Genomic DNA, 24,373 nt, shown 5'->3' on the forward strand with positions numbered 1-24,373 from the left:
TCTTTTTGTAAGTAGGACATTTGTTTTGCAACATCTTTTGTCTTCCCAAACAGTGAAAAATTATGTGATAGAAAGTTATTGATAAATATACTAAACAAATGGGAAAACCTCCCTAAAGAACTGACATCACTGAGGTGTGTAGTGTTTGATAAAAAGTGAACTTTCCAGATTATTGAAGCTTACCTTCTAAATGTCAAAACCATTTTTTTAAAATTTTACCATTTTGGACACAGTTCTTGTATAATAAAATTGAGACTTCCCTAACTTTTTATAGACGTTTTATCATGCAATTTTGAACTCCTCCTGGAGATGAGAATTAGAAGAAATGGGTTTTCTGTGTTCTGGTCATCTAATATCTCTGCTTGTCCTTAATTTCCATCAGTGTCAATACAAATTAATTTTTCTTATCTTTTAAGTTTCTCTGTCCCCTCCCTCACTGTGTCCCCTTATATATTTCTATATTTTGGGCATCTCTTTCCAACAGTCTGGTTTCTCCTCTAAACTATTACTTTTGTCCCCCTGTTACCTATAAAAATAAATGGGAAATGGATCAGGAAAGGTTTGCAGTATAAAGGGAAAGAGGCTGAACTGGGAGTTTGGAGTACTGGGTTTTATTTAAGGCTGTGCCAGCAAATGAACTGGGGATGTATAACCTTGGGGGACGTTACTATCTTTTTTTCTTGCCTGGATTTCTCAGCTGAGAAAAAGACCCTGGATGTGATTATGCATGGTTTTCAAATTCTTCAGGGATCACACTGGATAGGACCCAAGGGCTCAGTGAAAGGACTCTCAACTTTTCATGTTCTCTCACACCATATTTTAGTATGTCTATTCTAGTTTATCTTTTTTATCTTGGATATTTTTATAGAAAGGATTCCATAACTTTAAAAAAAAAATGTGAATGCCACTGAATTAGAAAGGTAATGGCTATGATTTAGTCATATATTGAAAACCCCCATATTCTTCAGTTTATCATAGGCTTTTATATATATATGATCTCTAATTTTTACAAACTCTTAAAAGATGGTAAAATACTGATATTTTTATTTGATAAAACTGAGCCTCAGCACTTAAAAAACTTTCCTAAGATCATATAGCCAATAAATGAGAGAAATAAAATTCTAGCTCCATGCTACAGACTCAAGAGCTAGGGGAAATTTCACATTGTCTCTGAGTATGACCTTTTTCCCTTCCACATAACTACTATGACCAGATATAGTATAATTGTATTGATATTAAGCATAAGAAAAACCTTCAGAGTGAATTGGTCTTCTACAAGAAAATTATGTTAACTGTAATGGCTTTTGTCCAAGCTTCTCTTTGACCTTTTCTTGTCTTTTTCCTGGTTCATGACCATGTTCTGAATGTAGCTTCCCCCACAGAGTGTCTAACACTGCATTACATTTACAGTTTAAAACATTGATAGATACATCAATTAACTATGTGGGAGAATATGAAAAGACAGAGGAAGAATAGAGGTTTAAAGGAAGAAACATCTCAAATTATGTACTTAAAATAATATGAATATTACTTTTGTGAAATAGAAGTCATTTTGTACTTTGGAAACTAGATCTTTTATGTAGTTGGTAAATTTCTACCCCACAGTGAACTTTGATGTCTTTTCTGTTTTGTAACTTGGCTTTGCCAGTGTCTCAGGAGAAAGTTACCTCTGTTGGTAGGAAGGAAGAATTTAACTAATGAACTGAAGCCAGAGAATGGCGAACACACTAGGGTGCGCACACACATGCCTTTGTCTCTGAATAGCAGTAATTACTAGTTCCCTGCACCTCTTATTCTTTCTACTTTGAGCTGTCAAACTTCTTACCTACCTTTAAATAAAGTCAACAGTGGCTAATATTCTTGCCTTTTCAATGAAAAGGTTCCAATTTAAGAGAGCAACCAAGAAACGCCCAGATACTTTGTCTCTAGTCACCTGGCTTTCAGCCTAAAGCTACTGTTTTTTTCTTCCTTGTGATCAGATAGTGGGAAGACATGACTTGACCTTCAGTGCTTTAATAGAATATCTTACTGCTCTTTCTTGATTTTTTTTTTTTTTTTTCCTGAACGCCGGTTTCCGCAACTAAGCCTGATTATGGCCTCCCTTGCAAGGTTTCTTGACTACTCAGAGAGAAAGTATACCCTTGGGTGAGTCATATCCTCTCCATTCTGCTTTGTTTCAGGGAATCATGACCTGGAATTTCTGAGCATCTTTTACAGTTCTCTAAGGTTCCTGTGCTCCATAAAGTACCACTTCTTTAAAAGTTCATGGAGGCTGAAAATATAATATGACCATACTAAATACTTTATCCTACTCAAGTCCCCTAGGCAGAGTTTAAAAACCTAGGAAGTACTATGGTATAATAATCACAGAATTTAGAGTCATATAAGCTTATTTGAAATCCAAAATTAATCTTCACTACTAGCTGTATATTCTTGGAAAAAAGTCTTCTTATTCTTAAATAAAAGCTTAATTGAAACATAATTCATATACCATAAGTTTATTTTTAAAAGTATACTACTTAGTGGTCTTTACAATACTTAAAAGGGACTTCTGTGAAATAGCAGTGTAAGAAGATCCTGAACTAACCTCCTCCCCACAGACATACAGTTACATTTGGATCATTTATTTCTGAAAAGATCTGAAAACTAGATGAACTTCTTATCTAAAACAAAGGATAAAAAGATCATATCAGATGGATTAAACAGACAGAGACATGGACTCATCCAAAACCCCACTTCCAGTACATCCATGTATAATAGGGAGGATCTCATCAGTCCATTGCTTCTCTCTGAGTAATGAGAAGTTGGTGTCTCACATGAGGCACCATAACCCCTGGGATATGCACAGACAGACAAGCCCCCAAACATCTGCCTTAGAAAACAAATGGGGCTGATGTTAATGGGACCCTAAGTGCTGTAAGAAAGTGAAATTCTTCTTTGGAAGGGCTTCCCATGTGGTCTCACTCACCCCAGTGAAAAACGAACAGTTTGATAAGCACCTATACAATACTTGAAGGAGATTCATTTTCTAATCTAAAAGCATCTGAGGGGGAAGGAGTAGACAACTGAAACTCTCCATGGAGATAGAGGTACTGATGGATGCCAATTTTATACTCTCCACCTACTCATCTAGCACAGGTGGGCAAGTTTGGATGCAGCACCCTCTTGTCAACTTCCTAAGACAAATGGAGACACGTAGTTGCAGCACTCCCAGCTACCTTGGTGAAGGTGGAGAGAGTGGTAGTTTGCAGGACTCCCCCACTCCCTACCTAATGTCCAGGATGAGACAGTTACAGCATTCCCCTACTCCCACCTGGGGCTGGTAAACCTTAGCAGTGGTACCATTCTCTCCTGCTCCCAGCCTCAAGCTGATGTGCATGCACAGGCAAAGCCCTCTCCCACTTCATTTCTGAAGTCCACAATCACATGTAATCAGGATAATTTCCTGCAGCCTTTCTGAAGTCTATGAGTATATCCCACCCCCTACACTCTGTGGCTGCTTAGCTAAAGCCCACAGGCATGTACAATCAACATGGGGATATACTTTGATCATCTGGCCCAGGTGGCCAAGGAAACCAGTGTTCTTGAGCTCCATGAGAAAGTAACAAATGGAAAGACAGTTGTTCACAGGCCAAGGCACTGCACAGACAGCATTCTGAAACACAACCCCAGTCTCCTGTGAATAGGGCCTATTTACTAAGCTTCAGCCTAAAGGACAGGCTTCCCCACACCTCTAGAGGCTAAGAAGGCATTCTCAGGGAATGTGAGCAGGGAGACAAAATCCTCCATGCTCCTTTGGCTTCACTACAGCTTGATGAGACCTCCCAGAAGGAAACTTATATACTTGTCTGGAGCACCAATATTTACGAGTGTCATCTGGGGGATGCCTCCACAACTCCTGGTTTGGAAGCCAGCAGTGTTTATAATTGTATTCCATAGGCCTGGGTTTCATAGTCCCACAGAACTGTATATATTTACCTACTTCAAAAAGCTGCCACCTGAGGCTGTGGCTTCCAGTCAGCCTGAGACTAGGTGCTAAATGAGATTCCCTCCCCTTGGAACACTGACGGGTTTGGCACATCCTCAACAACAGGGGCGCATCAAGAATAAACCAGGTGACTTAGAGACTTAAAAAGATTTGAGAGACAGCCAAGAGCTAAGACAAGGTTAAATGGGGTGGTGAGTTACCTATATAAGACCATTTCTTGAAGACTGAGAGAGGTAAGCTGCTTTACCTAATACATAGAAACAACACAGAAAGTCACAAAAAATGAAGAAACTGAGAAAAATACTCCAAATAAAGAGACATTAATAGTACAAAGATAAATATCCTTCCTGATAAATAATTCTAAGTAGTGGTCATAAAGATGCTCACTGAACTCAGGAGAAGAATGGATAGACACAGCGAGAAATTCAAGAGATAAAAATATAAGAAAGTGCCAAATAGAAGTCACAGAGCTGAAGAATACAATAACTAAACTGAAAAATACACAGAAGGGTTTAATAGAAGACTGAATGTAACAGAAAAATGGATCAGTGACCTGGAAAATAAGGCAATTGAACTCACCCAGACAGTGCAGCAAAAAGAAAAAAGATAACCAAGGTAAATTATGGGATCTATGTTAAAACTTCAAGCAGAATAACTTTTGCATTATAGAGATCCCAGTTGGAGATGAGAGTGACAGAAAATATATTTGAAGAAATAATGGTTGAAAACTACCTTAAACTAAGGAAAGAAGCAGGTATCTATCCAGGCCCAGAAGGCCCAGGGAGTTTCGAATAAGATGAACCCTAAGAGAGCTACACCAAGACACATAATAATTAAATTAGAGAATCTTAAAAGCAGCAAAAACAAAAACAAATGGATATGTGCAAAAGAAACCCCAGAAGCAATTAGCATATTTCTCAGCAGAAACTTTGCAGATGAGAAGAGAGTGGAATGATACATTCAAAGCACTGATAGGAAAAACAAAAACAAAGAAAACCCTTAAAACTAAGAATACTCTACCCAGAAAGGTAAACATTCAAAATTGAAGGTGAGATAGTTTTCCATACAAGCAAAAGCTAGAATTCATCACTACTCAACTGGCCTTACAGGAAATGTTAAAGGGACTTCTTTAAGCTGTTCAAGAATCTTGTTTAAGAAAACATATGAAAGTAAAAATCTCATGGGAAAAGATAAATATATAGTAAAGATAGTGGATTAATGACTTACTAAACTACTATATAGATTAAAGATAAAAGTAGTGAAATTAACTTAAACCACACATCCATCTTTATCCATTTATCTAACAGTGGACACGGGTTACTTCTGTATCTTGGCTTTCATAAATAATGACACAATAAACATAGAGATGTAATCCTATAGGGGTTAATTTCCACAGTGCATAAAAAACTTATACAATTCAACACCAAAGAAACTCCAAATAATTCAAATTAAAATCAGTAGAGAACCTAAATAGACATTTTTGCAAAGAAGACAAACAGCCAACAAACAAATGATAAGATGCTCACCAACACTCATCATCAGGGAAATGCAAATCAAAATCACAATGAAATAAACATAACACCTGTCAGAAAGGCTAGAGTCAAAGATAAGAAATAAGTATTGAAGGGGGATGTGGAGAAAAGGGAAGCCTTGCACATTCTTGGTGGGAATGTATATTAGTTCAGCCACTGTGGAAAACAGTATGAAGGTTCTTCAAAATATTTAAGATACCATATCATCCAATAATTCCACTATTGAATATTATACAAAGAAAATTCAAATATTGATGATATATATATTCAAATGCTCTGGCGTTTAAAAGCAAAAAAAAAAAAAATAGTGAAGGCTGTTTTATATTTTGCTTTGTTACTTGTGGTGTTTATATTTCAGAAACTATTGTCTATCCAATACCATGAAAGTTTCCCCTAAATTTTTTCTATCAGTTTTGTAGTTTTAGGTCTGTGATTTACTTTGAGGTATTTTTTTGTGGATGGAATGAGAAACTTCATTTCTTTCTATATGGCTATCCGGTTGTGCCAGCATTATTGGTTCAAAACTACTCTTTTAACATTGAATTGTCTGGGAATTCTTGTCAAAAATCAGGTGACCAGAATGTGAGATTTCATTTAGGAACTCTATATTCTATTCCATTCACCTATATGCCAGTTCTTATGCCAGTACTATGCTGTTTTGCTTTGTTTTTTAAATTCCATGTAAATTCTGCCAGATTGTATTGGCTTTTCAGGGTCCTTTGCATTTCCATATGTGTTTTAGAGTCATCTTGTCAATTCTGAGGAAAAAAAGCAGGTAAGATTTTCATTGAGAACACACTGAAATGTAGATCAATTTGTGGAGTATTGCCATCCTAACTGTATTGAGTCTTTGACCCATGAACATGAGATGTCTGTCCATTTGTTTAGGTCTTTGAAACTTTATTCAATCATGTTATATAGTTTGAGTGTAAAAATTGTATACTTCTTTTGTTCAGTTTATTCCTGAATACTGTATTTTTTGTATGCCATTATAAATGGGATTGGTTTCTTTTTCAGTTTCATTTTTAGAATATTCATTATCATAAAGACATACAACTGTCATAGATACCTATTGTATTTTGAAACCTTACTAAACATGTATATTAGCAGTAATATTTTTTGTTGATTCCTTAGAATTTTCTATATGCAAAATCATACCATCTGCAAATAAAAATATATTTTTCCTTCTTTTTTCCTAATCTAGAATCTCTTATTTATTTTTCTTAAATTCTCTGTTAAGAACCTCCATTACAATTTGAATAGAAATGGCAAGAATGGATATTCTTGTCTTGCTCTTGATCTTAGGGAGAGAATTTATAACGTTCACTATTAAATATGATTTTAGTTGTGGGATTTTGCAGATACCTGTGTTTATTTCTAGAAGCCACTATTACCACGGATGTGGTAGCTTAAACAATGGAAGTATAATCTCTCATTGATCTGGAGGCTAAAAGTTCAAAATATGGTAAAGCTGCAGTCCTTCACAGGCTCTAAAGGAAAATTAGTTCGTTGCCTTCTGGTGATTGCTCTGGCATTCCTGGGCTGTGGCCACTTAGATCTAATCTCTGCCTCTGTCCCTTTGCTATGAATCTGTATTTTATAAAGATCTGCATGATTGTAGTAGGGCCTCCTGGATAATTCAGGATAAACTCTTCTCAAGATTCTTAAGTTAATTACATATTTCACAATATAAGATAATATTTTCACTCTTTGACTGTATCAAATAAAATGTTCAGGTTCTGATATTTGTATATGAAAATACCATTTCAAGTGCTACCATTCAACCCACTATAATGTCTTTTGTTAGACTGAGTAAGTGCCTTTCTGTTCCACAATTGTTAGGTTTGTGTTTTCTTTTTTTTTTCTTTTTTTTTAAATTTTTTATTTTTTATAAACATATATTTTTATCCCCAGGGGTACAGGTCTGTGAATCACCAGGTTTACACACTTCACAGCACTCACCAAAGCACATACCCTCCCCAATGTCCATAATCCCACCCCCTTCTCCCAACCTCCCTCCCCCCAGCAACCCTCAGTTTGTTTTGTGAGATTAAGAGTCACTTATGGTTTGTCTCCCTCCCAATTCCATCTTGTTTCATTAATTCTTCTTCTACCCACTTAAGCCCCCATGTTGCATCACCGCTTCCTCATATCAGGGAGATCATATGATAGTTGTCTTTCTCTGCTTGACTTATTTCGCTAAGCATGATACGCTCTAGTTCCATCCATGTGTGTTTTATTTCTTATCATGAAAGAAAGTTTGATTTTGTTAAACACTGTTTCTGCATCAAGATGATCATGGTGACTTTACTGTCTCTGTTGTGTTTTGTATTACATTGGTTAACTTTGGTATGTTAAAGCAAACTTTGCACTACTAAGATAAACCTCACTTAATTGTACTATATAATCCTTTCTATATGTGGCTGAATTCAGGTTGATAGTATTATATTGAATATCTGTTTGCGCATCTATATTCATAAAGGATATTGGTCTATAGCTTTCTTTGTTCCTTTCTTTTTTGTTTTTTTGGTCATTTTCTGGTTTTGGTATCAGAGTAATACTGTCTCAAGTAATGATGTAGAGAATGTTCAGTCCTCTTATTTTTGGAAGAGTTTGTATAAGATTTGTATTAATTATTCTTTCAACATCTGGTAGAATTCATCCATGAAACCATCTAGTCCTGGACTTTTCTTTGTGGGCAGCTTTTTATTTACTAATTCAATGTCTTTACTTATTACTGGTCTTTATATTTTTTAATTATTAATTCACTTTCAGTAGTCCATGTCCTCCAAGAAAAGGTCCTTTTTACTTAAGTTGTTTAATTTGCTGGCATATAATATTTACAGTATTCCATTATATACATACATATATAGTTAATTTCTGAAAAGTTAGTAATGATAGCCTCTGTTCAATTCCTTATTTTAGCAAACTTTGTCTCCTTTCCTTCTCTCCTGCCACTCCTCCTTGATTAGTCTAGCTAGAGTTTGGTCAGTTTTGTTGATTTAACAAAAAAAAAATCTTTTTAAAGAAATTTTTTTTAGTTTTTATTTAAATTTCAATTATTTAGCATACAGTGTGGTATTATTTTTAGGTATTCAACTTAGAGATTCAACACTTACATACAGTATTCAGTGCACATCACAAGTGCAAAGAAAAAAATTGATTCAGTATTTACCTATTGTTTTTCTATTTCATTTATTTTATCCTTTATTTTTTATTATTTCCTTCCATTTCCTATGGGTTTAGTTTCTTTTTCTTTGTACTTAAAGTGTTTTTAAAGTAGCAAGTTTTTATTTTTTAAGATTTTATTTATTGATTTGAGAGAGAATTAGAGTGAGAGAGAGAGCACAAGAGGGGAGAGGGTCAGAGGGAGAAGCAGACTCCCCACTGAACAGGCCGCCTGATGTGGGACTCCATCCCAGTACTCCAGGATCATGACCTGAGCTGAAAGGCAGTTGCTTAACCAACTGAGCCACCCAGGCACCCAGCAAGTTTTTTTTTTTTTTAAAGGCATTTATAGATATATTCTTCTCTAAGTACTACTTTAGCTCCATTGCCTAAGTCTTGCATGTCTATCTTTTCATTCATTTAAAAATACTATTTAATTTTTTTTGGTGATTCCTTCTTTGATACATTGATCATTTAGAAGTCTGCTGTTTAATTCTCATGGACTTGTGAACTTACAAAATTTTCTTCTGTTATCATATGAAATTTCAGTACATTAGAGTAAAAATATGTTGTATAATTTCAATCATTTTATATTTATTTAAATTTACATAAATTTATATAAATTTGAAATTTATGTATTTTTAAACCTTTTTAGCTTTCAATTTATTTGAGTTTTTTAATTTAAAGTGTCTTTTAAAGACAATGTAGAGTATTGGATAATTTTTAAATCTATTTTTTCAATCTTTATATTTTAATTTCAGTGTTTCATCCATGGAAGTTTAATGTAATTGTAATTATGTTTGCCATTTTGATACTTGTTTTGTATGTCTTATGTCTTTTTCTCCTCTCTTTCTCCATTTCTGCCTTCTGTGTTGAATAGATATTTTGTTAGTATATCATTTTAATTTCACCATTATTTCCTTTTCTATAAATGTTTTAGTTATTAGTGGTTGACTTGGAGCAATTAAAATCTTCAACCAGTCTATTATGAGTTAATACTAAATTAATTTCAGTTGTACACAAAAAAAGTTGCTCCATTTCCTCCTCCATCTTTTGTATTATTGTCATACAAAGTACATCTTTATTTATTAGAAGGCCAACAACACAGTTTTACAATCATGGTTTTTATAATTCTCTTTGAGTTAGGTAGGAGAATACATTTCTACTGTCCTTTATGTTTTCCTATACATTTATATTTACCTATACCAGTGCCTGTTATTTCATGAGGATTTAAATAACTGTCTAGTGTCCTTACATTTCAGCCCAAAGGACATTTTTAATATGTGCTGTAGAGCAAGTCTACCAGCAATAAATTCCCTGATTTTGTCTTTGCTGGAAATGTCATAATTTCTCTTTTATTTTTAAAGGATACTTGGGCCATATATAGAATTCTTGGTTGTTGATGTTTTTATTTCAGCGCTTGGAATATGTCATCTTACTGCCTTCTGGCATTTATGGATTTTGATGAGAAGTCACTTGTTAATCTTATTGAGGATTATTTGTAGGTGATGAATCATATTTCTCTTGCTGATTTCAAGATTCTCTTCATTTTTAAGTTTCAGCAGTTCTACTACAGTGTCTCTGGGTGTGGATCCCTTTGAATTTATCCTTTCAAGGATACATTAAACTTCTTGAAAGGGTATATTAATACTTTTAAATCAACTGTGGAAAACTTTTGACCATTATTTTTTGTTCTTGTTGTTACTATTTCTGTCCTTTTCTCTCCTTTCCTTCTAGTTCTCCCATTGTGCCAGTTTCCGTTCATTTTTCTTTGATTTTTTCTTTTCTTTATTTCCTCAGACTGGGTAATCTCAACTTACCTATATTTTACTTTACTGATTCTTTCTTCTGCCACTTCAGATATGCTATTGAGCACCTCTAGTGAATTTTTCATTTCAGTTATTTTTCAGCTCCAGAATTAAAAAATTTATCTCTTTATTGATATTCTCTATTTTGTGAGACATTATTTCCATAATATCTTTTAATTCTTTTGGAATGATTTCCTTTAGGTCATTGAACATGTCTAAAATAGCTTATGTAAGGTTTTTGGCTAGTAAGTCCAATATCTGGGCTTTCTTAGGAACAGAGTCTATAGACTGTTTTCACATTTCTGATATACAATTTACACTTTCCTGTTTCTTGGTTTGTTCCTTAATTTTGTGCTGAAAACTAGACATTCTAAATACTATGATAACACTGGAAATTAAATTTTCTCCTTCCTTGGGGTATGTTGTTATTGCTGCTTGTTTGCTTAGTGGCCTCTGGATGAATTCTTTAATGGCTGTTCTCTGTCATGTGTGGTCACTGAAGTCTGTCTCCTCCATTAGCTTAGTAGATGGGCACATCCTTAATTGCTTCAAACAAATGAATTATCTAGTCTTTGCTGAGGGGTTTTATCTGTTGGAGTGTACACTCCAGCAAACAGTTTACAACTCAGCTTTAACATTCACATCCTGCCGGGAAGTGCCTCAAAATCAGCCAAAGGTCCTTATCAGGTCTTTCCTTGACATGCCCATAACTCTTTGTTTGTGCATGAACTTCAAGATTCCCAAGAGTATGTGAGGACCTTACAAAGTCCACTGTGAACAAGTTATTGCTCCTTTTTAAAGATTTTTGACCAGTGTCTTGTTAAACATGCTGGTAAGGCCACCTCAGATAGTTGCAGTGTTGAATAATTGCAACTACTTGTGTTGAGGGTCCTACCCACAGGGTATATGTTAAAAACAAAGTGAGCTATGAGTGAGGTAAAATAAAGACAAGCGCTGAGAATAGAACCTTCAGTATAATAGCATCCAGGCAGGTCAAATAGCAAGAAAAATTTCTGTAGATTAGTTTTTTAGGAATCCTCAAGTCCATTTGGCTCATCTAATGCCTTCTATGTTTCTGGTTCTCATACCTACTACAATTTTGCAAGCTACTCTGGTGCTGGGAAAATGGGGTGGGATTAGGGCAGCTAAAATGTCATGAAGCTTGCTGTTCTTAACAATATCCAGCCCTTTTCCTGTATGAACACTCCTCAAATCATTGCATAACTTTAATTTCCAGAGTTCTGAATCTTATTTTTGACAGTTTTTCCTGATGTCTTCATTGGCTTTATGGAGGATCATATTATTCAGAGGTTCCTATTCTGCCATTCTGGAGGTCAACTTATTTTTTTTTTTAATTTTTAATTTTTTATTTTTTATAAACATATATTTTTATCCCCAGGGGTACAGGTCTGTGAATCACCAGGTTTACACACTTCACAGCACTCACCAAAGCACATACCCTCCCCAATGTCCATAATCCCACCCCCTTCTCCCAACCTCCCTCCCCCCAGCAACCCTCAGTTTGTTTTGTGAGATTAAGAGTCACTTATGGTTTGTCTCCCTCCCAATTCCATCTTGTTTCATTGATTCTTCTTCTACCCACTTAAGCCCCCATGTTGCATCACCACTTCCTCATATCAGGGAGATCATATGATAGTTGTCTTTCTCTGCTTGACTTATTTTGTTAAGCATGATACGCTCTAGTTCCATCCATGTTGTCGCAAATGGCAAGATTTCATTTCTTTTGATGGCTGCATAGTATTCCATTGTGTATATATGCCACATCTTCTTGATCCATTCATCTGTTGATGGACATCTAGGTTCTTTCCATAGTTTGGCTATTGTGGACATTGCTGCTATAAACATTCTGGTGCACGTGCCCCTTTGGATCACTATGTTTGTATCTTTAGGGTAAATACCCAGTAGTGCAATTGCTCGGTCATAGGGCAGTTCTATTTTCAACATTTTGAGGAACCTCCATGCTGTTTTCCAGAGTGGCTGCACCAGCTTGCATTCCCACCAACAGTGTAGGAGGGTTCCCCTTTCTCTGCATCCTCGCCAGCATCTATCATTTCCTGACTTGTTGATTTTAGCCATTCTGACTGGTGTGAGGTGATATCTCATTGTGGTTTTGATTTGTACTTCCCTGATGCCGAGTGATATGGAGCACTTTTTCATGTGTCTGTTGGCCATCTGGATGTCTTCTTTGCAGAAATGTCTGTTCATGTCCTCTGCCCATTTCTTGATTGGATTATTTGTTCTTTAGGTGTTGAGTTTGCTAAGTTCTTTATAGATTTTGGACACTAGTCCTTTATCTGATATGTTGTTTGCAAATATCTTCTCCCATTCTGTCAGTTGTCTTTTGATTTTATTAACTGTTTCCTTTGCTGTGCAAAAGCTTTTGATCTTGATGAAATCCCAATAGTTCATTTTTGATCTTGCTTCCCTTGCCTTTAGCGATGTTCCTGGGAAGATGTTGCTGCAGCTGAGGTCGAAGAGGTTGCTGCCTGTGTTCTCCTCAAGGATTTTGATGGATTCCTTTCGCACATTGAGGTCCTTCATCCATTTTGAGTCTATTTTTGTGTGTGGTGTAAGGAAATGGTCCAATTTCATTTTTCTGCATGTGGCTGTCCAATTTTCCCAGCACCATTTATTGAAGAGGCTGTCTTTTTGCCATTGGACATTCTTTCCTGCTTTGTCAAAGATGAGTTGACCATAGAGTTGAGGGTCTATTTCTGGGCTCTCTATTCTGTTCCATTGATCTATGTGTCTGTTTTTGTGCCAGTACCATGCTGTCTTGATGATGACAGCTTTGTAATAGAGCTTGAAGTCCGGAATTATGATGCCACCAATGTTGGCTTTCTTTTTCAATATCCCTTTGGCTATTCAAGGTCTTTTCTGGTTCCATATAAATTTTAGGGTTATTTGTTCCATTTCTTTGAAAAAAAAATGGATGGTATTTTGATAGGAATTGCATTAAATGTGTAGATTGCTTTAGGTAGCATAGACATTTTCACAATATTTATTCTTCCAATCCAGGAGCATGGAACATTTTTCCATTTCTTTGTGTCTTCCTCAATTTCGTTCATGAATGCTTTATAGTTTTCTGAGTATAGATTCTGTGTCTCTTTGGTTAGGTTTATTCCTAGGTATCTTATGGTTTGGGGTGCAATTATAAATGGGATTGACTCCTTAAATTCTCTTTCTTCTGTCTTGTTGTTGGTGTAGAGAAATGCAACTGGTTTCTGTGCATTGATTTTATATCCTGACACTTTACTGAATTACTGTACAAGTTCTAGCAGTTTTGGAGTGGAGTCTTTTGGGTTTTCCACATATAGTATCATATCATCTGCGAAGAGTGATAATTTGACTTCTTCTTTGCCGATTTGGATGCCTTTAATTTCCTTTTGTTGTCTGATTGCTGAGGCTAGGACCTCTAGTACTATGTTGAATAGCAGTGGTGATAATGGACATCCCTGCCGTGTTCCTGACCTTAGCGGAAAAGCTTTCAGTTTTTCTCCATTGAGAATGATATTTGCGGTGGGGTTTTCATAGATAGCTTTGATGATATTGAGGTATGTGCCCTCTATCCCTACACTTTGAAGAGTTTTGATCAGGAAGGGATGCTGTACTTTGTCAAATGCTTTTTCAGCATCTATTGAGAGTATGGTTCTTGTTCTTTCTTTAATTGATGTGTTGTATCACATTGACTGATTTGCTGATGTTGAACCCAACTTGCAGCCCTGGAATAAATCCCACTTGGTAGTGGTGAGTAATCCTTTTAATGTACTGTTGAATCCTATTGGCTAGGATTTTGTTGAGTATTTTTGCATCTGTGTTCATCAAGGATATTGGTCTATAGCTCTCTTTTTTGATGGGATCCTTGTCTGGTTTTGGGATCAAGGTGATGCTGGCCTCATAAAATGAGTTTGGAAGTTTTCCTTCCATTTCTATTTTTTGGAACAGTTTCAGGAGAATAGGAATTAGTTCTTCTTTAAATGTTTGGTAGAATTCCCCTGGGAAGCCTCTGGCCCTGGGCTTTTGTTTGTTTGGAGATTTTTTTTTTTTTAAGATTTTATTTATTTATCAGAGAGAGAGAGGGGGAGAGAGTGAGCACAGACAGACAGAATGGCAAGCAGAGGCAGAGGGAGAAGCAGGCTCCCTGCCAAGCAAGGAGCCCGATGTGGGACTCGATCCCAGGACGCTGGGTCATGACCTGAGCTGAAGGCAGCTGCTTAACCAACTGAGCCACCAAGGCGTCCCTGTTTGGAGATTTTTAATGACTGTTTCAATCTCCTTACTGGTTATGGGTCTGTTCAGGCTTTCTATTTCTTCCTGGTTCAGTTGTGGTAGTTTATATGTTTCTAGGAATGCATCCATTTCTTCCAGATTGTCAAATTTATTGGCGTAGAGTTGCTCATAGTATGTTCTTATAATAGTTTGTATTTCTTTGGTGTTAGTTGTGATCTCTCCTCTTTCATTCATGATTTTATTTATTTGGGTCCTTTCTCTTTTCTTTTTTATAAGTCTGGCCAGGGGTTTATCAATTTTATTAATTCTTTCAAAGAACCAGTTCCTAGTTTCGTTGATTTGTTCTATTGTTTTTTTTTTTTGTTTGTTTCTATTTCATTGATTTCTGCTCTGATCTTTATGATTTCTCTTCTCCTGCTGGGCTTAGGGTTTCTTTCTTGTTCTTTCTCCAGCTCCTTTAGGTGTAGGGTTAGGTTGTGTACCTGAGACCTTTCTTGTTTCTTGAGAAAGGCTTGAACCGCTATATATTTTCCTCTCAGGACTGCCTTTGTTGTGTCCCACAGATTTTGAACCATTGTATTTTCATTATCATTTCTTTCCATGATTTTTTTCAATTCTTTTTAATTTCCCGGTTGACCCATTCATTTTTAGAAGGATGTTGTTTAGTCTCCACGTATTTGGGTTCTTTCCAAACTTCCTTTTGTGGTTGAGTTCTAGCTTTAGAGCATTGTGGTCTGAAAATATGCAGGGAATGATCCCAATCTTTTGATACCGATTGAGTCCTGGTTTAGGATTGAGGATGTGGTCTATTCTGGAGAATGTTCCATGTGCACTAGAGAAGAATGTGTATTCTGTTGCTTTGGGATGCAATGTTCTGAATATATCTGTTATGTCCATCTGGTCCAGTGTGTCATTTAAGGCCTTTATTTCCTTGCTGATCTTTTGCTTGGATGATCTGTCCATTTCAGTGAGGGGAGTGTTAAAGTCCCCTGCTATTATTGTATTATTGTTGATGTGTTTCTTTGATTTTGTTATTAATTGGTTTATATAGTTGGCTGCTCCCATGTTGGGGGCATAGATATTTAAAATTGTTAGATCTTCTAGTTGGACAGACCCTTTGAGTATGATATAGTGTCCTTCCTCATCTCTTATTATAGTCTTTGGCTTAAAATCTAATTGCTCTGATATAAGGATTGCCACTCCTGTTTTCTTCTGATGTCCATTAGCATGGTAAATTCTTTTCCACCCCCTCACTTTAAATCTGGAGGTGTCTTCGGGCTTAAAATGAGTTTCTTGGAGGCAACATATAGATGGGTTTTGTTTTTTTATCCATTCTGATACCCTGTGTCTTTTGACAGGGGCATTTAGCCCATTCACATTCAGGGTAACTATTGAGAGATATGAATTTAGTGCCATTGTATTGCCTGTAAGGTGACTGTTACTGTATATGGTCTCTGTTCCTTTCTGATCTACCACCTGTAGGCTCTCTCTTTGCTTAGAGGACCCCTTTCAATATTTCCTGTAGAGCTGGTTTGGTGTTTGCAAATTCTTTTTTTGTTTGTCCTGGAAGCTTTTAATCTCTCCTTCTATTTTCAATGATAGCCTAGCTGGATATAGTATTCTTGGCTGCATGTTTTTCTCGTTTCGTGCTCTGAAAATATCATGCCAGCTCTTTCTGGCCTGCCAGGTCTCTGTGGATAAGTCAGCTGCCAATCTAATATTTTTACCATTGGATGTTACAGACTTCTTTTTCCTGGCTGCTTTCAGGATTTTCTCTTTGTCACTGAGACTTGTAAATTTTACTATTAGGTGACAGGGTGTGGGCCTATTCTTATTGATTTTGAGGGGCGTTCTTTGAACCTCCTGAATTTTGATGCTCGTTGCCTTTGCCATATTGGGGAAATTCTCCCCAATAATTCTCTCCAGTATACCTTCTGCTCCCCTCTCTCTTTCTTCTTCTTCTGGAATCCCAATTATTCTAATGTTGTCTCGTCTTATGGTGTCACTTATCTCTCGAATTCTCCCCTCGTGGTCCAGTAGCTGTTTGTCCCTCTTTTCCTCAGCTTCTTTATTCTCTGTCATTTGGTCTTCTATATCACTAATTCTTTCTTCTGCCTCATTTATCCTAGCAGTGAGAGCCTCCATTTTTTATTGCACCTCATTAATAGCTTTTTTGATTTCAACTTAGTTAGATTTTAGTTCTTTTATTTCTCCGGAAAGGGCTTTTATATCTCCCGAGAGGTTTTCTCTAATATCTTCCATGCCTTTTTCAAACCAGGCTAGAACCTTGAGAATTGTCATTCTGAACTCTAGATCTGACATATTACCAATGTCTGTATTTATTAGGTCCCTAGCCTTCGGTACTGCCTCTTGTTCTTTTTTTTGTGGTGAATTTCTCCGTCTTGTCATTTTGCCCAGATAAGGGTTTATGAAGGGGTAAGTAAAATACTAAAAGCATGGCAACAACCCCAGGAAAATATGCTTTAACCAAATCAGAAGAGATCCCAAATCGTGAGGTGGGAGAAAGGGGATAAAAAGAGGTTCAAAAACGAAGAAAGAAAAAAAAAGAAAAGAAAAGAATTAAAAAAGGAAAACGAATAAAGAAAAATATGAAAAAGAAAAAAATATATATATATATTAGATAAAGTAGTTTTTTAACGTTAAAAAAGAAAAGGGTAAAAATTAAAAATAAAATTTACCAGAAGGTGAGGAAAAAGAAAAAAAAAAAAAGAAAAAGAATAAAATTAAAATAACTGCAAGACTAAAAAAAAAAAAAAAATCACAGAGAGAAAGCCATGAGTTCCATGCTTTGCTTTCTCCTCCTCTGGAATTCTGCTGCTCTCCTTGGTATTGAAACCTCACTACTTGGTAGGTGAACTTGGTCCTGGCTGGATTTCTTGTTGATCTTCTGGGGGAGGGGCCTGGTGTAGTGATTCTCAAGTGTCTTTGCCCCAGGCAGAATTGCACCGCCCTTACCAGGGGCCGGGCTGAGTAATCCACTCAGTTTTGCTTTCAGGAGCTTTTGTTCCCTGAGCGCTTTCCCTAGAGTTCTTTCAGAAATTGGTTGTTTTTCTGTTTCCAGAATTGCTGTTCTTCTTCTCTTCGATCTGCCGATGGATTTGTAGGTGTTTGCAATCTTTAGATAAGCTATCTAGCTGATCTCCGGCTAGCTGATGTAGTCTCAGCCTGCTACTTCTCCGCCATCTTGACTCCTCCCCCCTGGAGGTCACCTTCTTAAGAATGTCTTCTGAACTTCTTGAGGTTTAGTTCTTCTGTAAAATCAGAATAATAATACCTACATTGTAAAAATCATTTTAAGTACTTAATGAGATAATGTGAATAAAGGCTCAATGAAACCCTGGCACATCATTGGCATATTACATACACTACTGCTTTTCTTCTTTCCTCAATTAAGAGATCTAGAGAGTGATAACACAATTTGATTATCATGATCTAACTTCTTATTTTTGTCCAGAACCTTCTTTCTGCCTCTATATTATTCAGAAACTTACCCATCAGTGGTGAATGATAGAAACTTGATTCAAACTGATCAAAGTCAAAGGAAAAGAAAGGGAAGGATTTATAACTTTACATGTCTGAAAAATTCATTGGTATACTGACCTTAGGTGCTACTGGATTCAGATATTCTGTATTGTCACAAATACCATCTCTAAGCAACTTCACTTTCTTCTCTCTGACAGTTTTATTTTTGGTGAGACTCATATTCTGCGGCGTCATTTTTGCTAGCCATCAGTAAGTGTCCAGCATTCTTTAAGATTGGGGGCTCCATAAACCTGGTGATTCACAGACCTGTACCCCTGGGGATAAAAATATATGTTTATAAAAAATAAAAAATTAAAAAAAAAAAGGAATAGCCTCTTTCTCATTATTTCTAGCCTACATTAGGAATTATTTTGGGGGGATATATTTAGGACACATGTCTATTCCTATACACACCACTGTTGCAGGGAAGTTATATATGTTAATTAGCTCAATCTGACTTATAACCTATTCTTGGAGCTAGGAGTGAAGTCAGTCAAATATATATGTAGTATCTCAGGTTGGAAGAGGAATACTTTATCAAAGGATTAGTTAATTCTGGCAAGGAATATACAAGTCTTCGAGCAAAGCTAGCCATCTCTTATAATACCTGGTTGTCTTTCTTCTCCATTCCCATTCTGTCATCTCCAAACAAGTTAAATCAAGAAGTTTTCAGAAGTGTATAATTCATCAGAGCTTTAGGTCTATTGTACATGCATGTGATGTGGTTTGGAGTGTTGGCGAATAGGGCTGACAGCCAAGAAAGAATTCTTGAGATGTCTTTGGTGCAAAAAGGTGGTTTTATTAAAGCACAGGGACAGGACAATGGGCAGAAAGAGCTGTTCTGGTCTGGTGAGGAGTGACTGATTATACAAGATTTCTCTATCCTATGAGAGGTCTTTGTTCTGGGGCAGCCAGAAGTGCCTGAAGAATGTCACACATATCCCACCTGGGGGAGGGGGACTTGAGAGGTGTTAGCTTGTGCTTTTGCCCTCAGTTTACATTCTGCTCCCTCATGGAACATTGTACAACAATAGCACATAATACAGGATATATTAGAAATCCAAGTGTACAGTGTTGCCATCAATGCTGTAGTAGGTTAGAAATGAAAAGGGATAAATCGCAGAGCCATCATGAATCTTTGTGAATGGAGGAGGTAGGACTTCAGCAGACTTCTTGAAGGATGGTAGTTTAGAAATGGATAGAGGAATGGTCCATGTAGTTGTATGGATGATAATAGTGATCATTAGTTTCATTTACTGTGTGTTGAGTCTATGCCAAGCGGTGCCATTATTTTAAGTGTTTTCCTTGCATTCTCTCCTATTTTGACAGTGTGTCTGCTATTATTTCTGCTTAATAGATGACAAAAATAAGACTTGAATAATTTTTTAAGTACCCCAGATTGCTAAACTATTAAATGATAAACATATTTCTAAATCAGGTGATGCAAATCCAGTCTCACTTCTCAACTACTATTTTCTTTGGCTCACAGAACACAGATTCACACATTCACTTGAATATACCTTTTTCACTGGTTCCCAACCACCTCATTTCAAACACTGTTGCTTTGAGATTGAATAAAATCTTGGTCATTGATACTTTAATTTCTCTACTCTCATTGTAATCTTGCCCAACAGTAAGAAAGACCACAAAATGATGACTTATAAAAGCTTAAAATGTCTTAGAAGACTATCTAACCCAAGTATACTTAGATTTTTTTTGTCTATAAACCTCCCTCCACTCAGGGAATACATAAAATGTAAATTCTTCATTCTCATTGTAATTCCTGAATCTGTATGGGATCATAGCACATTAAGCTTTTGTAAAATTCCTCAGTTGACTTTGATAGATTCCCAGTTTTGAGGGTTGATGATTGACCCCACCTGGTTTTCAAGACTGCCTGTATCTGGGAAGCTTTTAAGAATTCTGGTACTTCAACCTTATCTCTAGGATTCAAATTTAATTGATCTGGTGTGGGGCCAGTCACTGTTTTTGTTGGTTTGGTTTGGTTTTGCTTTCTTTCTTGTTTGCTTGTTTCGTTATTTTGAAACTACTTATGTAATTTAGTGTACATCCATCTAGGATTAAGAACCATTAATCTGTTTCTTTTACAGATGTAAAGGCTGAGGATAAGCAAGAGGGGAAAAAAAAAAAAAACCAGCTCCAAGTCATAAGACTATTGGTGGTACAAACAGAATTTAAACCTGAGTTTCCTGCCTCCTTATCATGAACTCTTTGTTAAAACTCTCTTACATCAGTAATTCCCCTGAAACCTTTCCATTTGCATTGTTCCTACATTCATGCGGGGATAATAATTACATGATTACTGTCCCCAGTTATCAGCAGAGCTTGATTCAAGAGGGACTCTCCAGAGAGGCAACGGAAAAGCCCCTCAAAGTGTATTCCAGGCCAGGCAGTCTATCAAAGCTGAGATTCCTTCCCACCTATTGTGCCTCCTCACTCACTTTAAAATGGCATCCCTGAAGCCTTTGTGGAGTTCTGGCTTTTCCTAGTACGTAGTTTGAAATGTAGTTTCTTGAGCTCCCATGATTTTTCCCAGTTACTGTGCTAGACTTAGAAAAGTACCTCTGGGTGCCTGGGAAGTGGACAATTAAAAAAAAATGTTTGATTTCATTGTGTTTTCTATATTTGACTTTTATGAATTCAGACTCCTGAACCAGCCTGTGGCTCTGTCCAACTTCTGAAGGGGCTTGCCCTTTGAATCTCAGTAGTCCGTGCTGTGTGCTTTGAATCTCAGTAGTCCATGCTGTGTGCTTCTCAGTTGTGAATGGAAGGAAGGAAGGAAGGAAGGTTCCTTTAATATCACTTAAAAAAAATTCCCTTTTCCCAAGGGAAAAATTAAGAGTGATCTTGAATAAGAGAAAGAAAACCCTGTGCTGTTTACTGGATGATTAGTAGAATTTCTTTTTGCTTGCTGCTTGAGTGAGGAAGGAAAAAAAAAAAAAAATAGAAAGAGAGACCAAAGTGGACCTTATTATCTTTCCTTCAGCTCCTAGACTTGTTTTGAACATTTACTTCTAAAACAACTTGTGTCTACCTTGGGGAGGGAGTAGCTAGAAAGCAACATGGTGATGGCAAGTTGGCAGTGAAGGATGAAGGGATGAATATATAATGCCTCACGTTCCATCAAGTATTTAATTATTAATCTTTTCCAAAAAAATATTTTAGAGGGACTGATGTGAACATGGATCACAGAGACCCACAAGAGTCAGTGTCTGGTGAAAGGAAGGTAGAATGTGAAGCTGGCATGGTGGTGGGATAAAATTAGAGCAAAAGAATACTAGTCAGGAGACTTTGATTCATTTACTGTGAGGAGTCATTTTAGGTGAGGAGTGAATTTAGACTAATTCTAAAGTTCTTCCTAGCTTTGACACTGAGTGATTTGAGGCACGCTATCTATTCCCCAAAAAAACTTCTGAGTGATTCCCACATCCTCAGTGACATCAGAGTGACTACCTGAGTTGGGGCATTCAGGAAAGGTGGTTAAACTTTGGCACTCTGAATAAATTTTTGTCTTTATATCCTCACATCCTTATAACATAGTGGTATTATCTCATTTCCTAGGTAAGAAAGCTTGGCTCAGAAAAGTTTAGCCAGAGCTCATTTACGAATGGAATCACATGGTATCTGATGGTTGCCAAAGAAGAGGTGGGAGAATGGACAAAATGTAGAAAGGAGAGTGGGAGATACCGGCCTCCAGTTATGGAATAAACAAGTCATGAAAATAAAAAAGCACAACATCGGGAATAGAGTCAGTGTTATTGTAATAGTAAAATAATGGGACAGATGAGATGGTAGCTAAGCTTGTGGTGAACACAGCATAATGCAAAAACTCGTTATGTCACTAAGTTGTGTACCTAAAACTAATGTAACACTGTGTTTCAGCTATAAAAGAAAAAAAGAAAGAAAGAAAGAAAGAAAGAAAGAAAGAAAGAAAGAAAGAAAGGAAAATTTTGCCAGGAACCAATAATCCCGAGTATCTCCAAAATAAGTATATTCCAACAGAACAGTTGTAAAAGGAGGTATCAGAATGGAACAAAATAAAAAATTGTTCTGGACAGACCAGCAATAGTTAATGATGTTTTCAAAGAAAATAACATATGGACTCAAAATATATGTTGGCAAACAGCAGTGGAAATATGTTAATGAGGAGGGGAAAGAGATGGGGAAGTAGGATGGCTAACTTAGTGAATATTTACTTCCTGTCAGGTGTTATGGGTTATATCTCCAGGGGATCAACTCCTTTAATCTCTTCCTCACAAAAAGTCCTATGAAGGTGGTACTTTTATTAACCTCATTTTCAGGTGAAGAAACCGAGGTTTAGAACGACATAAGTGGATTGTCCAGTTTGCACAACAGATGGTGGAACTGAGTCAACCCCAAGGAATCTGACTTTGAAATGTGTATAATTTGTCGTCTCCTGTTCTATATAAAAGCATGCCTTTATTGATAAAGAATCAAGGAACCCTTCATAGAGGAAGTGGTATCACAGTTTTGTTGAAGGATGAATAAAGTTTTGTCTAGAGAAAATGGGACAAGTCTGCCACCTGAAGGAGAGGCATGAGCTAAAATATGGAAAGGTATTTCCAGGAGATGATCTTGTGGTCTTTATAGGAGCAATGAGCATGTAAGTAAGGAAAAGGTATCAAAGGCTAAAATATAATTTGGACCTTGATATTAAGCAGCCTTGAATAATAGGTTAAAGTGTTTGAACATTGGGAGGTGATTGAAAGTCTATGATGAAAGCTGTGACATGTTCTGATCTGTGTTTGTTGAAGACTCTGACTGCAAGACATGTAACTTCCAACCTTTCTCTACCTTTGTTCCCAGCCCAGTGTGGCTGCTGGTTAGTGCCAGTAATCTCTGTGTGAGAAATCCAAACATTGGCATGTTCTCCAGTTTGAATGGACATCTGAGGTTTTGAACTACAATTGGTATCAGTAGAGCATGCATAAAAGTTTGCTGTACCAGCCTATGATCACTAATTCATTTATAGATTCATTCACCTGTTGTTTCATGGACTTGTTCATTTATATGATTATTTGTTCATAAATATTTATTGAGCAACTTTCCTATGTCAGGTGCAAAGCTTTGTATTGGGAATTCAAAATGGAATGAAATGCAGTCCCTGCTTTCTGATGTGTCATTGTGTCATAGCAGAGATAGATACTTCAGCTAAAAATTGCAATATCATGAGTTCAGTACAGTTAGAAAAGTTTGTAAAGGGCTTAACAGGTAGAAGCAGTATTCTCTGCTTTAGTCACGTCAAAGGATATGATATGGCTGGGTAGAGTCTCAAAAAAATAGAAAGTAAGCAAGGAAGAGATATGCTCAAAACACTTGAACTAGTACTTGAATGATTTGATGATGGGAAGAAGGCAAAGGGATCAAGAAAGAGGAAGTCCTTCTAAGCAGGAGAATTAATGTATTTTTCGATACGGAGCTTTGCAACTGCCTTGCAGTTTATTCACTTATGTAACAAAAATTTTAAGAGTATTTATATAAGCCCAGACAATGCATTAGAGACTCAGTTCAATGAGATATGGCTCAACCCTCACAGCGCTTACCGAGTAGCGTGGAGACTGACTTTTGTTAAGTAATCATTCACCAGTGTAATTACCCAGGGTGATGTAATAGTACAGGAGCACAGAGCTATGAATAAGATTCCTTAGACTATGTGCAGTGTATGATACCTGGAGCAGAGGTGAAGTGGGGGGGGGATAATTCCCAAACAGGTAGAATAAGAAAACAAAACAAAACCAGAACCGAAACAAGAAACAGAAGCCAGATCATGAAGGGGCTTGGATGCCGGGCATAGAAATAGGGACTTTGTTCTATAGGCGTGGAGAATCAAAGATGAAATGTAAGCCACCAAGAGGCATGCTTAGTTGTGCATATGTGAAATACTTCATTTTATAACAACAGTTTAAACAACTGGTTGGAATCAGGTAAGACTGAAGACAGGGAGACTAATTAGCAGGCTTTTTCAGAAATTCTAGTAGGCAATGGAATAAGTCTCAGGCTATGAACCTGGGGAGGGAGAGATTAAAGAAGAATTATAAATA

The sequence above is a fragment of the Mustela nivalis genome (genome assembly GCF_964662115.1).
Source record: "Mustela nivalis genome assembly, chromosome: 3".
Classification (NCBI taxonomy): domain Eukaryota; kingdom Metazoa; phylum Chordata; class Mammalia; order Carnivora; family Mustelidae; genus Mustela; species Mustela nivalis.